This window comes from Prionailurus bengalensis, chromosome B3, assembly GCF_016509475.1.
Source record: "Prionailurus bengalensis isolate Pbe53 chromosome B3, Fcat_Pben_1.1_paternal_pri, whole genome shotgun sequence".
Taxonomy (NCBI): domain Eukaryota; kingdom Metazoa; phylum Chordata; class Mammalia; order Carnivora; family Felidae; genus Prionailurus; species Prionailurus bengalensis.
This window is the reverse complement of record NC_057355.1, coordinates 104824258-104837377: the sequence shown is the minus strand read 5'-3', so window position 1 is coordinate 104837377 and position 13120 is coordinate 104824258. Positions and strand designations below refer to the sequence as shown.

General features: G+C 41.6%; 1 long non-coding RNA gene across 1 annotated transcript in view; it reads right to left on the bottom strand.

The window, feature by feature from the left end:
• The window catches only part of LOC122469140, a 168036-nt gene that overhangs the window by 11309 nt on the left and 143607 nt on the right, over positions 1-13120 (bottom strand). Inside the window, exon 3 of the long non-coding RNA XR_006293391.1 lies at positions 5002-5207. This is a non-coding gene — a long non-coding RNA (uncharacterized LOC122469140). The remainder of the gene's footprint in view (positions 1-5001; positions 5208-13120) is intronic.

Below are 13120 nucleotides of genomic sequence, written 5' to 3'. Positions count from 1 at the left end.
TCATGTAGAGTCAGAAGAGCCCCATAGGAGAAAAAGAATAGGAGGGTAGCTAAATTTTCCTCCCCACCAGAGGTCCAAAGATATTACGATATATCTGCTAAGCCAGAGTGTCTGACTAAGGACATGTTGTAAGAACAGAGACTCCTAAGAGGAAACTCGCCACATGGGATAACTTAGGGTGAGCTGCTGGCCAGAGTCAGCCCCAGAATCATCAGAACTGTGCTGGTTTCAGGAACAGTGCACAATGGATGTTAGAAACTCATGCCAACACAGCACCATACATGGACTTCGGGGGAAAAATTTGATGCTTATGAATTCAAAGAACTGCAACACTAAACAATGATTTGGAATCTTGGAAGCTGTTGTGTTGAAAGCTTTAATGGAGGGTAAAAAGGAGGAAAGAATATCTGCCCTTTCAAGGCATGAAACTGCTTGGCCTCTATGATTCATGGGGCGGCCCGTGTGGGAGCCAGCAGTTGTGGAAAGAGTAAGTGTGGAGGCAAGCAGGGTCGAAAAGATAATCTCAGCCACAATTATATACGTGGCAGATGAAGCCCATTTGGAGAGTTTTTTTATTAAAGTAAGGAAGAAAGAAAGGAGACAGGGAAGGAAAAAAGGAGGGAGGGAAGGAGGGAGACATAAAGAAGAGACATATAAAGACATACAAGAAGAAACACATTTGAAAGAGAAATGAGGGGCGCCTGGGTGGTTCAGTCAGTTAAGTGCCTGACTTCGACTTAGGTCATGATCTCATAGTTTGTGAGTTTCAGCTCCACATGGGCTGGCTGCTGTCAGTGTGGGGCCCACTTTGGATCCTCTGTCCCCCTTTCTCTCTGCTCCTCCCCTGCTCTCTCACTCTCTCTCTCAAAAATAAATGAACATTAAAAAAAAAAAAGCATTGAGAAGCAGGAGAAAATTTGATAAAATAAATGCTCCATACTTAGATATAATTAAAGACAGCCGGACTCTATGAGAGATGATTATCAAAGATAAAAGGACAAGAACACATGAAATTTAAAGGAAGCTGGCAAAGATGAAGGAAAAAAATTTCATTGCAGATATAATGAATGAATTTGGAAACACCAAGAAGCAAAACTGGTTGTGCAAAATAATAAGTCTCATCGGTAGACTGGAGAAAAACCATACAGGATGAAAAGGAAAGGAATAAAAATAAAAATTATTACGCAGAAGTTAGTAGATATGGAAGACAGCCAACCTAGTTACAAAATATACATAACTATTCTCTCCAAAGTACAAAAAAGAACAGATATTTAAAGATATAATAGAAGAAAACTTTCTGAAATTACAAGAGCTGAATCTTCAGATTAACATAGTTAATATACTATAATTAATCCAAGACATTTCCCACTGAAATTACTGCACTTTGTGGATAGAAAAAAAATCTTTCTAACATCTAGGCAGATGAAGTAAATCAAAAGAGGAAAATACCAGACTGGGCTCAAACTGGTCCATGGCAACATATAAGGCCAGTGGACAGCAACAATTGAAAATTCTTGAGAGGAAAGTCATGTGACCTAGTCAAATTATTTTCAACAAGTAAAGATAACAATATTCTCAAATATGAAAAGACTCAAGAGATTCTATCCACGGTTCCCCCCTGAAAAATGTATTTGATAGTATAATCTATTTAATCAAAATATAAGTTGGGAGCGCCTGGGTGGCTCAGTCAGTTAAGCATCTGACTTCGGCTCAGGGCATGATCTCACAGCTTCCGGGTTCAAGCCCTGCATTGGCCTCTGTGCTAACAGCTCAGAGCCTGGATCCTGCTTCAGATTTTGTGTCACCCTCTCTCTCTGCCCCTCCCCTGTTCGTGCTCTCTCTCTCTCTCAAAAATAAATAAACATTAAAAAAAAAATGGTAGCACACCTATATAGCTGCTACAAAGTGCTTAAGAAAGTACTATTCAGGGGTGCCTGGGCGGCTCAGTCGGTTAAGCCTGTGACTTCGGCTCAGGTCATGATCTCACGGTTTCTGAGTTTGAGCCCCCGTTGGGCTCTGTGCTGACAGCTCAGAGCCTGGAGCCTGCTTCGGATTCTGTGTCCTCCTCTCTCTCCGCCCCACCCCTGCTTGTGCTGTCTCTCTCTCTCTCTCTCTGTCTTTCAAAAATGAATAAACATTAAAACAAAAATTTTTTAAAAAGTACTATTCAAAGGCCAGAACCAGATGGCTTTCCATGCATTGATAGAATATTTGTCATTAAACTGTGTCAATTTAAGGGAAGAATTTTTCCACAAAGCCAACACAACAATGATACCAAAGGATGGCAAAAATGGCAAAGAAAAGATTTAATTACATTTTAAGTTTTATTTATTTTTTTAGTAATCTACACCCAACGTGGGGCTTGAACTCACGACCCCAAGAGCAAAAGTCACTTGCTCAACTGACTGAGCCAGCCAGGCAACCCCTGACTAATCTCATTCATGAATAACACACAAAATGCCAAATAAAATATTAATATATTCTATTATATAAATAGCAGAGTAAAGTAAGAACATACCACAATCAAGTGGGTATAATTTCAGATTTCTAAAGATAGTTCATTAATGCAAACTCTATTAAAAGACCTTATCGTATAAATAGGTTAGAGAATTAAAACCACATGATTATTTCAATATTGGCTTTCCTTGCCCCCCAAAACTTGACTTTTTTAAAGATCTGAATACTGTAGTAATAGAACAAAACTTATAAGCCATGTTTAAAAAGATATCTAATACATACCTACGCGTCACAAACTAATAGCCAGCATAACACTTACTGGTGAAACCCTAGAAGTAGTCTCATTAAAGTCAGGAACAAGACAAGGGTACTTGTTATCACCACAATTATTTAATGATTGTTCTTGAAGTGCTTGCCAATGTAATTAGATGAGAGAATGAGATAAGAAGCATAAATATTGGGTAAGGAAGAGGCAGAAGGTATCATTATTTGCAGATTCTAAAGATTATAGTCTTAAAAACCCAAGTGAATCAACTGAAAAACTATTAGAAACAGGAGCGAATTCAGTAGATTATCTGGTTAAAACGTAAATCTATAAAAGTAATAACTTTCTTACTTGCCTGCAATAACTAGTTAGAAAGTATAACAGATACAGTAGATTCCCATTCACAAAAGAACAAACAACAAGAAATGTGTATGCTTTATATCAAGGAAATTATAAACTTACAGAAGGCCATCGTGAATATGGAAGGACAATGTTTTAAAATGCTATTACAGACGAGGGACACCTGGCTGGCTCAGTCAGAAGAGCGTATGACTCTTGATCTTGGGTCAGTTCAAACCCCACATTGGGTGTAGAGGTTACTTACATAATAAAACTTTTTTAAAAATAAAAATTAAAAATACATTAAAAACAAAACATCATAACAGAGGCACCTGGGTGGCTCAGTCAGTTAAACATCCAACTCTTGATTTCGGCTCTGGTCATGATCTCACGGTTCTTGAGTTCGAGCCCCATGTTGGGCTCTGAGCTGCCAGTGAGGAGCCTGCTTGGGATTCTCTCCCTCTCTCTCTGCCCCTCCCTTGTTCATGAGCTCTCTCTCGCTTTCTCTCTCTCTAAAATAAATGAGTAAATATTTTAAAAAATAAAAAATACAACGTTATTATAAACTAGGGCACCTGGGTGGCTCAGTCATTTGAGCATCCAGCTCTTGATTTCGACTCAGGTCATGATCTTGAGTTTCATAAGATCGAGCCCTGCATTGGGCTGTGCGCTAACAGCACGGAGCCTGCTTGAGCTTCTCTCTACTCTCTCCCTCTGCCTTTCTTCCCTGCTCATGCTTCCTCTCTCCCTCATAATAAATACATAAACATTTAAAACCAACAAACAAATAAGGGGGCCTGTGTGGATCAGTTGGTTAAGCGTCTGACTTTGGATGAAATCATGATCTCACAGTTAGTTCCCGAGTTCAAGCCCTGTGTCAGGCTCTGTGCTGACAACTCAGAAGCTGGAGCCTGCGGATTTTGTGTCTCCTTCTCTCTCTTCCCCTCCCCCACTCACAATCTGTCTGTTTCTCTCTCAAAAATAAATAAACATTAAAATTTTTTTTAAACAAACAAAACATTATTACAGACGAAACTATAAATACAATACTAAACAATCAAACTCCTAGCAGGTTTTTTTTTTAACTTGATAAAAGTGATTCTAAAATGTATTTGTAGAATAAGCATGTGAGAAAAACTGAAACAGATCTGAAAAAGTAAGAATGATTAGAAAATTAATTTTATTGTATTTTATTTATAACCTATTGTATACTGCATAAATTGATAATACGTTAATAATTTTAATTTATTTTTTAAGTTTAGTTATTTATTTTGACAGGGAGAGCGTGCACTGAGCAGGGAAGGGGCAGAGAGAGAGGGAGAGAGAGAGAATCACAAGTAGGCTCTGTGCTCACAGCACAGAGCCTGCTGTGGGGCTCAAACTCCCAAACTGTGAGATCATGACCTGAGTCAAAATCAAGAGTCGGATGCTTAACTGACTGAACCACCCAGGTGCCCCTTTAATTAGGTTTAAAAAAATTTTTTTTAATGTTTATTAATTTTTGAGAGAGAGAGAGAGGGAGAGAGCGTGAACAGGGGAGGAGCAGAGAGACGGGAAGACAGAATCAGAAGCAGGCTCCAGGCTCTGAACTGTCAGCACAGAGCCCCACGGGGGCTCGAACTCACAAGCCACGAGACCATGACCTGAGCTGAAGTTGGACGCTTAACCGACTGAGCCACCCAGGTGCCCCACCTTTAATTAGTTTTTAACTAGGAATTAGAAAAGTGTGATCAGGAATAGGTAGAACAGAAAATCCAGAAATAGATCCAGCCTTATAATACATAAGAAAGGTGATCTTTTCCTGATTGGCAAAAAGATGAATCATTTAATAAATTATATTGAGGCATCTGGCTCAGGCTAAATACCCAGGTGCCATGCTGATTGCTTTCTTTCCCTCACAACCATCCCCTCCATCCATTTACGAGTCCTCCCGGCTTTACCTTCAAACCACACTGAATCTGGTAACTTCCTTCTGCCTCCGCAGTTACCAGCATCTTCACCTTTTGCTTGGGTTTCTCCAGTGTCCCAGTCGATCTTCTGGTTTCTCTTGCCTTCCAACAATCTTCTCCACACTGCAGTAGAGTGAGCTCTCAAAAATGTAAATCAAGCGATGTCACTCCCTTCCTCAAGACCTCCCAATAGCTTCCTGTCAAGGAAAAAAAAAAATCTCACCTCCTTGCAAAAATGTAGACCTCCTCCCGCGTGCCTGCCTCTGCCCGTTCCTTAACCGCCTCTGCTGCTCACTTGCTCCACTCCAGACACCCCGGCCTTCTAGAACACACTGAACTTTCTCTCACTTTGGATCACTGCATTGTCTTTTCTCTCTGCCAGAACACTCTTCCCCGGATCTTCAGATGGCTCACCCTTCACATCCTTTGAGTTTTCCTCGAATTGTCTGCTCCACAAAAAGGCCAAGCTCTACCCTCCTGTCTAACACACTCCCTTCCCATAACCCTCTGTTTTATCTTCTTGCCCTTAGCAATCTCTGAAACTGTTACACTTAAAATAGTCTTGTCAATCATCTGTCTCTCCTACTGGATGATCAGCTCCCTGAGGACAGGGACTTCATCTGGTTTGTTCACCACTGGAACCCCCGTGCCTGGAACATGATAGGTGCTTCATCAGTATTTGTTCATCATCGATGAATTGCAGTAAGAATAGAGAAAAGGGACTGGAATCGAGTCATTTAAGAGGTAGAATTATTAGGACTTTGAGACTTATTCAACGGAGGAATTCAGTGAAGGAAGCCTGAGGGACTGAGGATTATTCCAAACTTCTGAACCAGAGAACCAAAGAGATATTGCACATTCTTATGCTGAGAAATTGAAGATGAGAAGCTGGATTCGTGAGGAATAAGTGGGGTTCGGTTTGGGGTCTGAGGTGACGGTGACACATTCCTATGGGGATCTCCAGGGGGTAACTGGTCTAAAATAACTTAGGGCTCACATTTTTTTAAAAAAACATGTACTGAACTTGGGGGGCGCCTGGGTGGCTCAGTTGGTTAAGCGTCCGACTTCAGCTCAGGTCACAATCTCATGGTCCGTGAGTTCGAGCCCCGCGTCGGGCTCTGGGCTGATGGCTCAGAGCCTGGAGCCTGTTTCCGATTCTGTGTCTCCCTCTCTCTCTGCCCCTCCCCCGTTCATGCTCTGTCTCTCTCTGTCTCAAAAATAAATAAACGTTAAAAAAAAATTAAAAAAAAAAAACATGTACTGAACTTTTTAAGAGAGAAAAAGGAAGGAAAGAAAAGACTTGCAAAACAAACAAACCAAACCAAAACAAAACAAAACAAAACTGGGTAAAGATAGCCCCAAGAATGTAATTCTCAAGCTACGTTCCCTATTTTGCCATAGTGGATAATTTTCACCTAGTGTCAAGTTTTCTTTTGCCATGGGTGACTGAAATGACTTACCAAATGTAAGGAAGATTTATTCTCTTAACTGTAAATAGACTTCACTGTCTTAACGATAGAATTGAAACGCATCTATCCCGATAAAGAGATGAGCCTATGCCAAAGGTTTGAACTCGCAATATAATGATAAAGGATACACTTCAGTTGAGTGTTCAAAGAACATCTGTTGAATACCTAATGAATGCTAGTTTTTTCTCTTTCAGTGGCAAATACAAGGCACACACTGAGGGTGGATCACCTCTGTAAGTCCTTCCAGTAGTCGTAAACTAGCCATCAGGAGCCCTCCCCTTCGTGGAACTGACCATCCAGGGGGAGAGACGAGTGAACATATTATTCTATTTTGCCTGTTTACTCATTAGACATATATATTTTTTAAGATTTTATTTTTAAGTAATTGCTAAGCCCATTGTGGGGCTTGAACTTACAACCTCGAGATCAAGCGACCCAGGCTCTACCAATTGAGCCAGCCAGGTGCCCCGCCCCACAGATGTATTTTAAATGACCAAATCTTTACCAGTGTGATGACAAGCAGGACGCATGAAGAACAGGGTCTTTATAGTAAAAGAGCCTACCCGCTCTTTGTAAATGATGACTGGCTTAGGTAAGGTGTGTGTACTCTCCTCTAGGTTTGAAACCGGAAGAGCTGCCCCCTCAGTCCTATATCTGCCTCTCAATGGGAGCCCAGGCATTCCGCCTCAGCTGCTTATCAGACCATCTGTTTCTGTGTTTGCTTTTTGTTTTTTTACTTTTATCACAATTTTAATGCCCTGTAGATAATTTTTAAAATACAGAGCAATATTTTTTAAATGTATCTGAACATATCCAGAGATCATCATTTATTAACATTTTGGCAAATCCTCTCCCAGGTAATTATATCCACACATATAATCCATTTGTTTACAGCAGGATCAAAATTTACATATTGTTTTATTCCCTGACGGTAGAGCACAAACATCTCCCTGTGTCAATAAATATACATTTACAGTATTGTTTAAAATGGCCATAGCATTCAACTGACGGATGTCCCAAAATATATTGAGCCAATCCTCTATTATGGGATATTTAAGTTATTTCATCTGAGCTGCTATTAGGTTTGCAGTAGTATGATATGCTGTGGTAAATTGCCTTTCACGTTTAAGTTTTGCCCACTTATCCAAATATATTTACAGAAAGAATTCTTAGGTGTGAAAGTGAGGGTTAAAGAAGATGCACATTCTAAGGCTTCTGCTTGGTGTGGCCCCAGTGCCATGGGGCTAGGCTCTTGACTATGCTTTTTAGTTTGGGCTCATCAAGCACATGTGTGGACCCCGCTCTCATTTCTCTGCCAATAGTATAATTCACCTAAAAGCATTAGGTACAGATGCATCTTCAGAGCAACCAATGAATGCCTAGAAGTTAATCAGCAAAGTTTCCTTTTTAAAAATCTTTTATGAAAGGGAGGGATGTCAGTATCAACCTTCCACATTGCTCATTTTTTTTTTCCTCTTGGCGACCTGGAGATCACTCTCCTTTCTTCTCCAGTGTCCCATCTCTTGCTGGAAGAAATAAACATCGCATAACCAAAGTCCTACACTTCTCCACCTAACTCTAAGTTCCAGTGCTTGCGTCCTGGTCTAATATTTTCCTTTTCATACTACCATTGCTACTCCCCATGCTTATCCAGTGAATCCTTATCTGCTTCGCACAGGTTCAGAAATCAGTTATGGGTGGTTCTGCTCAAAGAAAACTGGCCCCCTACACCACAACATCCACAAGAGCAAAAACTTCAGCAAATCTCCAAAAGTCTCTGAAAACCAAAGGTAATGGTTAAGGTTGAAGGATCTCAAAGGGTGACAGCTCGTAAGACAAAACTATAAGACCTCTTTCCCACACCTTGCAGTTTTAAAAATATACTATCTCCAAAGTGCCTATATCATTCATGATTGTTCTATGAATAATGATGATGATAACAGCTTGTATTTATTGAGTGCCCTCTGAGCTAGACATTATTCTAAACATTTAAAAAACTTTTAAACTTCACCAAAAAAAGAAAGAAAGAAAGAGCCTACTCCTATTATCCCTGGTAGGAAACAAGTCACGGAGAGTTTAAATAATTTGCCCTAGAGACCACAGCTAGTAAGTAACAGAGCTGGGCTGAAAGGAAGGTCCCAATACAGCCATTGCAGCCCCTTGCCAAAAATAAAAATAAAAAGGTTCTGAAGTGTCAGAGTTCATATTCGTATGATTTGGGTGAAGTATTTAGAAAGGAGGCAAGACGAATATTTTATCTATTTGAAGTAATTAACTATTTTTTTTCATGTATTCAAAAGTATTTAAGGGCCACATATTAAGCTGGAGCTCTCATGCCTACCACTACAAACGGGAACTCATTTAATTCATTCAACAGACATCTATAGGGCAGTTTCTATTTCTGTCTTCCCTGTGCTCTGCTGGGCTCAGGGGATACATCAGTGACATCCCTTGAGGAGGTTACAAAGAAGCCCAAGGACAAGTAAATATTGCAGGTTGTGTAGTGCTCCCACAGGGGAACAGTTTATAATTCCACATTAAGAAATGGGATTATTGAGTGGATTATAATAACTATCATGGGAGCGGGGGGGGGGAGGGGGAATGAGTGCTATTATCCAAAGAAGACTGAGTTGACTTCCATAGACTTCTATATAAATGGTTCATACCAGGTCAGATTTGGGCTCTAACCTGGAGCTCTTGATAAGTGTCCTATTCTTCAAGGGATAGCCATATTTTAGGAGCTGACAGAACATCTGAGAACAATCTTGGATCTGGAAAGGCACATTTTAAATCAAGTTTTAGGAAGGTTGGTCTCGAAGGGTGCAGAATGGACTCAGTGGAAGCCTAGGGGTGGAGGGGGTCTATGGTGACAGGCCAGACATGAGCCAAAGACAGGGAATGTGGCAGCGTGAAGGGAAAAGAAGGGAGAGAGAAAGAACACTGAGGAGGAAAACATAACAATTCTTGGAGAAATGCAGAAGTAAAGCAGAGGCTTTGGACTCAACCAGAATTGGATGTGCCACTTACTAGTTCTCACCTTGGGCAAGTCCCTCTGCTTCTCATCTAGAAAATGGGTACAATATTATCAACACCACAGGTATTCTTTTCATAAAGATTCAATGAGGCAATAGTAGTTATGATTACTATTGATGACTGTCTTCAAACCTCCTCCATTGCCCTCTATTTCCTTAGTCCGTCTCTTGTCAGAGTTCAAGGTGCCATTGGAAAAGAACCATAAATAAGGACATCTATAAGGATTAAGGAAGGGGTGCCTGGGTGGCTCAGTCAGTTAAGCAGCTGACTCTTGATCTCAACTCAGGCCTTGATCTCAGGGTCGTGAGTTCAAGTGCCACATTGGGCTCCACACTGGGCATGAAGCCTACTTAATTTTTTTACATGTTTTTTTTTAATTTATTTTTGAGAAACAGAGAGAGCACAAGGGTGGGAGGGACAGAGAGAAGGAGACAGGGCATCTGAAGGAGGCTCTGCACTGACAGCAGTGAGCCAGATGTGGGGCTCAAACTCACGAACCCCGAGATCATGATCTGAGCTGAGGTTGGATGCTCAACCAACTGAGCCACCCAGGTGCCCCATGGAGCCTATGTTAAAAAATTTTTTTTAATTAAAAAAATTTTTAATTAGACATTTTTTAAATTTTTTTTTAAAAAGGGTGGTCTCTGATTTCCCATGAATTGGGTTTGATGAGAACCCCAAAAATATCATTTCTTCTCACTAATTCTGAACGAACTAGAAATCGATAAGATAGTAAAGCAAATAAAGATCAAAACGTCACCTTCATCACTGGCAAAGCTGATATTGGAGAATGTGGCTTTTACGTGCAGACGATACTTTCTAATACTGAACACAACGACAAGCAGGCCTCTCTCCTACTGCCCCACAGGCAGAGGCCGCTCGGGAGGCCACGGGACGGACCTCTGGTTACTTATGCTGCAGACAGAAGGAGGGAAGGGCTCTGTGTTGGGTGGCTGGCTCCTGAGAAGAAAGGCCTGGGTTTCACAGGTTTATTATAACTAGCTATCGCTCTGCTTCCATGAGTGAGGGCACAGGAGACCGGGGTGTTATTATCAGGGCAGTGCGTTCTGAGTAGAAGGAAACAGCAGCTTTACTTTAGGAAACAGTGACCCCTACTCAGCACCCACTTCCCTCCGGCTCTCCATCACTTCCTTATACCTTACTGCTCCCCTTCTCCCTGGGCTCCCAGTGCCTTACTCACAGGGAGGCACAACTGCCTCCTTTCCCAGGGGGTTGGACCCTGAACAGGAATTCAAAAAACTTAAATGAGAGGAATACATGTCCTGTGGTAGAATTCGGAGTGGTAATTTGTGCGGTCAGTCAATGAGTCCTTTGCAGGGCTCCTGAAAACAATACTACCTTAGGTAGCAATCTACTGGCCAGTACTCCCAAGATATTTCACTTTGTCTACCCAGAGCCCGGTATGGAGTGTTTGTCTTCCCTAAAGGTACTTTTCCTTTTTTTTTTAATTAAAAAAAAAAACACAACTTTTTTTATATTGGGGGGGGGGAGTGCATGTGTGCATGAGTGGGAAAGAGGGGCAAAGGGAGAGAAAGAGAATCCCAAGCAGGCTCCACACTTAGTGAGGAGATTAATGCAGGGCTCGATCCCATGACCATGAGATCGTGACCTGAGATGAAATCAAGAGTCGGACCTTCAACTGACTGAGCCACCCAGGCACCCCTAAAGTACTTTCCTGGCTCATACGCAAAGCTCTTACTTTGGGGGAGATACAGGAGTCTACTGGGGCTAGTTCTTACAGAAGCATAAATTTTGCCCAGTGAAAACACAGCTAGACAACTTAAAAAGAAAAATGAGACACCTGGTTTGATTGAGTGCCCCAGTTTACAATATGACCCAATGCCAACCTGGTTTTGTTTTGTTTTGGTTTGGTTTTTGGGTTTTTTTCATAATTCTCCTCGGCAGCTATCATGTAGTGGGAAAGCCCTGGCCATAGAGCAGGAAGTCCAGCTCTGCCACTTTCTGGCCGTGGAAACATCGATAACTTCCTGAGTCTCCATTTCCACCTTTGAAAAATGGGTGAACAGAGAAACTGTCAGATACTCACTCAATAGAATATGATTCCGTGACAAAAATAAATAAGCTCTCAAGCCTTGGAAAGACATGGAGGAATCTGAGACCCAGATTGCCAAGTGAAAGAAGCCACTCTGCCAAGCCACTCTGCCACGTATCAATACGTGATACGATTCCAACCGTATGACGTTCTGGAAAAGGCAAAACTACAGACAGAGTACATAAATCAACCGACAGAGGGAAGGGCAGTGAACTATTCTGTATGATACTGCAGTAGTAGATACAGGACGTTATGCGTTGGTCAAGAGCTGCGGAACTGCTCAACGCAAAGACTGAACCCTAATGTAAACTACGGGCTTTAGTTAGCAATAATATATCAGTATTGGTTCGTTAGTTTTAACAAGCATACCGCACTAATGCAGGATGTTAACAGTAAGGGAAACCGGCAATCGGGATATGGGAAGTCCACATTTTCCACACAATTTTCCTGTAAAGCCAAAACTTCTCTAAAAAACAAAGTCTGTTAAATTTTTTAAATAGATTTGAACACCTACCTGCCAGTGTCATCAAGAGGACCAAAGAAAGTGTTGTGCCTGAGTATGCCTGGCACCTAGAATGTACTCTCTGGCATTCTGCCTGTCAAGTGCCCTTGGTTCCTGCGGGCCCCCTTTCTTTTTCCTAGTCACTGAAGGGGGTTTACTTCCCTGATAGTGATCACACCTAGAACTCTTCACTTTCAATATATGCACATCACGATCACCCATACATCTCCATACAAAACCAACCATGCATCTAGCTGATTTTCAAAATGCGTATGTTCTAGTTGTTTCCCACTACCTACCAAGGGACTGGGTGATGGTGGGCAAGTTGTCTGACCTTTCTCTGCCTCTGTTTTCTCATCTGTTAATCAGGGGTGATAAAAAAATAATACCTCCTTCATGGGTGTTGGGTTTGTTTTTTTTTTTAATGTTTATTTATTTTTGAGACAGAGACAAAGCATGAACGGGGGAGGGTCAGAGAGAGGGAGACACAGAATCTGAAACAGGCTCCAGGCTCCGAGCTGTCAGCACGGAGCCCGACGCGGGGCTCGAACTCACGGACCGCGAGATCATGACCTGGGCCGAAGTCGGCCGCTTAACCGACTGAGCCACCCAGGCACCCCGAGTTTTTTTTTTTTGAGACAATTAAATGAGATGACCTATATAAAGCACGTAGAACAGTGACCAACAGCACTCAGTAAAAAAGTAATTTTCCTAAATGAACATTCACATATTGAAGTTTTTTTCGAGGTCCATTTGTTTTCTCCATATGGCTTTGCCCACAGTCACTCCTGTGCCACTCCATCCACATTCTGGGTAAACTCTAGAATTTCATCAAGCAGACACTGAAGAAGAAGTCCATGTGTGAGTTCTTCTGCCTGAGTCCATCAGATCCACGTTAGATGGGCCCAATAACCAGATCCACTTTCAGGATAATATCTGGATCCTCGCCATCCCTTAAACAGTTCTGCATTTTCAGCATCTTAGTAGGTAATGCGACACACTTCTGCATTTTGGAAGTGTGCGGTTTTCTCT